We start from the raw sequence: 4,083 nt of genomic DNA on the forward strand, positions 1-4,083 counted from the left end.
AGCATAAGAAAAATATACAGCTTTGTCTTTCTTTGATAGTTTTTTATAATCTGGCATTTAAAAGAAATAAGTGATCCTCAAAAAAACATGTAAAATAAGTATGTCACCCAAAAAGCTCTGTATTGCTTGACTGGTTTGCTACAGTATAGCTTCATATAATTCCCAGGATAAAATAAATATTATGGGCTTCCTCTTTCCATGTAATTACATGGTATCATGCTTAGCTCTGGGACATCCTGACCATGGCAAGATTTCATGGGCAGCACAGACACAAAGATAACAGTTATCATTAACATGTCACAGCTTCAAGACATCTCGGCTACCCTTTGCCCCTGACAAGCAAGGTAAACACATTAAAGCTAAACTGCTTTGAATGAGTGCCACAGATCCCATTGAACAGATCATGAATGTTCTTCAAACTGGTTATTTAACAATAAACGTTAAGAAGGCAAGTGGCCAGGTGACATCAGAAGAGCAAAACAAGAAGCAAAGCAGTGAAACACAGCTGAGCAGGATCAAATGAGGAGGGCAGTACCTCTAGTACTGCAGCATGGAGATCCCCCTGTGTACAGAACATTAATCAGGCAGTGATTGATTTTTAAGGAGAGGCTGGATACTGTGGATAAAGGCTCATTATTATATTAATGCAGATAAACTGGCGCCCTGCAACCTGTCTGGAGAAGTGTTCTGCATTTGTCTAAATCATGGAGATAAGGTAATGAAAAGCTCTGGGAGGCTGGAAGCCATCCTCGAGCTTCAGGCGGAGGGCATAGCGCTGTGCAGGAGCAACCACAGTCGACACAGATGGGGAGAGGGAGTAAGGCAGATATCGGCTCACAACAGGACTGCTTTTTTTTCTGGCATCTTGGTGAAGGGAACAAACGGGATGGATCTTTGCTTTCGATAAAACTGAAGTTCCTTGACTCCAGTGGGACTACATGACTATTTACCACGTGAAGAACTCAGCCCATTTCTATGAATGGTGCAGGTTATGGCAGCTGCTCTGTTTTGCATGAAATAGTGTAATTCTATGGGAGGGACAGATTGCAGCATGCAATCGTTAGTGGGGCAAGACTGTGCATTATTTCTGTTCTTGGGTGACTCTTCTTTATCAGAAATTGATGCTACCCATAAGACAATTCTTTCTTTCAGGTTTTTGTGAAGAAAAAAAATGCTATAAATCATGGTAGTATCCAGGAAGATAAGAAAAAATTGCAATGGGGAAAAAAAACCCACTCATGAAAACAGAATCAACCAGTAAATAATTAAAATATTGAATAAAAGAGAGAAAAAGGAAAACAAAAGAGAACAAAATTTTGAAGAGTGGTGTCAGTTCTTTTACCTCCATCATTTGCACTTAGTGACTGGGAAATGGGATCAGAGAAATGACCTTTTTGCCTAGTTTGTCTTTCTCTACATCCCCCACTGCTGGTAAACACAGGGTGTATGTCCCCACTGGGGAGTTGAAGGGGCTCTATCTGAGGAGTCACATTTGCCTTCAGTGAGGTGATGGGTGCCTATGGAAATAATTACCTCTCGTTCCTCAGGGCACTGGAAAAAAGTTCTCCTGACTCCAGCAAATGCTTTTTGCAGGCCCTGCACTGATGTCTGAAAATTAGTTGCCTCAGTTTACCTCAACTTTGAGACTATACTCACTGATGCTGGCTAAAAGAGAGACCAGTCGTACTCTCTGTGAACAGTGAAGGCTAATGCAAACTCAGCGTGAGGTCATTTGCCTGTTGCCTCTTTCACCCACATGGTCCAGGGAGAAACTGAGGCTTTGATACTTCCTTTGCCCAAAGCTTTAAAGTACAAGCTAGGTCCAGAAAGCATTTATCCTTAAACTACCCCCCCTCCCCCACCCCAAATGCAGCCATCTATGAGATGAGATCCAGGTAGGCAACCAGCAAGGAAAAGGCAAATGCTTTTATGAGCTTCAGTGCTGTATCTGGAGATGAGCGTCTGGGTACCTGCATCCCATCAGAGCCTGATGTCGTCCGCAGGCTCTTGTGCCACCAGGCAGGTATGGGAGAGCACATCTTTACAGCCTCATACAAGTCTCCCCAGCCTGCCAGAGGTCATGGGGAAAAGCTCCTGCCACGGTCCCTAATTTTGTAAATTCACCTTCCATACAGCTGGTGATGCTCCCTGAGCCGCTGGGCAATCTCCACAGCTGGTTTGTGGATGCAGGTGGGGTCCATCGGGGTACAGTTACATTTATAAAAGCAGACAGAGGAGTTTTAAATTTGGCCTGAAAATATGGCTTTTTGCTGAAAATCTGTCTTTTTGTTGAATTATTTTGAATCAAGAGGATGAAGAACCAGAAAAAACACCTTCCTTTTCCAGAATAGTTTCAGATTGCGTTCTCAAGGACCCAATACCCGTTTCATTTATCATACCGATAAGATTGATTCTCTAAAAGTTATATCAAGAATGCACAGGCTGGCCTTGTGAGTGTCATTTGACATCAATCCAGAGAGGAGGACACGATCTGCACCATGGGTCTCATTGAAACGTGACAGCTTTTCCTTTCAGTGCATTTGCAGAGCTGTGACACTCTCCAAGGATGGCTGCACGCAGCGCAAGGGGCTGCGAGGCAGAGCCGGAGTGCTAACTCGGCGAGTGGGATGGGATGCCCGTTGCTCAGCTCTGCTGAGTCAAATATGCAAATAGAAAAATAAAGGCATCTGCTGAGAAAATCACATTTAATTAGAAGGGAATAAAATGAACATGCTGAATAAAAGGAGACCAGAGCTGTTGCAGAAAGGAAGTCGAATTAATCCATCTGGGAATTTTCTAAATAATGATTATTATTAATAACACTGAGCACTTATGTAGCATTTTTTTAGGTCAAGTTCATTGCTGTGAATCATCACAACAAACGCGGAATGTAGGTTATTCTTTAGCATCCAAATGTCATGTCTAATTTATATTAGTTTGGTTATCATTATCATATGATACGTGGGTGAATTCTGTCTTCGTTACTGAAGGTTTTTTTCCCCTCTTCTGCAAATAAGAATCCCATCACTTGTGCATCTCCTTAGTCTGTCTCCCGGCATATTAAGCATGGGATAAAATGTGCAGAGCATAAAATGGAATAACTGTTTTTGTCTTGAGTGTCATTTTAAAAAGTGTTCCTTTATGCAAAAGGAAATTTCAGACAAATCGTTTATACTTTCGTTTCAACAAACATCCTCTGATCTACTTCAAACCCCAGAACTCTGCACGAAATGTAACAGCACTCTCTTTGGTCTTGAAAGCTCGATCACGAGCCCGCCAGCAGCCAGATCCTACACCAGCCAAGTCCATGGGAGCCCAGCCACTGAAATCAGTACACGTAGTGCACCACCCTATAAAAAGCATTAACCACACAGCTATGCTTCCCCTCCTCAGTTCTTCAGATCTGGCAGCACCAGCAGTTCCTTAATCGTTAGCAGCCAGCATCATCCACTGGGCATCGTACTTTCTGCAACACCTTTGATAGGTGTTGCAGACATGAGGAAATGTTTTGGACATGAGGAAAAATTTTTGGACATGAGGAAAAATTTCTTTACTGAAAGAGTGGTTAAACATTGGAACAGGCTGCCCAGGGAAGTGGTTGAGTCCCATCCCTGGAAGTATTTAAAAGACGGGTAGATGAGGCGCTTAGGGACATGATTTAGTGGGCATGGTGGTGTTGGGTTGACGGTTGGACTCGATGATCTTCGAGGTCCTTTCCAACCTTAATGATTCTGTGATTCTATGATTCTATGATAGTTGGGATTCCCTTCTCCAATCTAGCATCAAGCTTTGCAGCCTCAGCTGATGATCTCTCTCATGGTTCATACACATTATTTACAGGTCATTGTCTTAATTCAGCTACAGTGGAAAATTAATACAGATCAAAGCGAGATTTAAATTATGGTAGTTTTCCAGGCATACTCTAGAGGTACTGATGCTTAATCTGACTGAGAGAAATTGTTCTGAAGCAGATTTCCCCTTGTATAGACAAATTGTTTGTGTAAACAGGAGAGCAGTGGGCAGGTTTGAAAAACAGTTATGAAACAGCTATTTAAAAACATTCTGTTCATACTACAAATAACA

The sequence above is a fragment of the Pygoscelis adeliae genome, unplaced genomic scaffold (assembly GCF_000699105.1).
Source record: "Pygoscelis adeliae isolate BGI_AS28 unplaced genomic scaffold, ASM69910v1 Scaffold429, whole genome shotgun sequence".
Lineage (NCBI taxonomy): Eukaryota > Metazoa > Chordata > Aves > Sphenisciformes > Spheniscidae > Pygoscelis > Pygoscelis adeliae.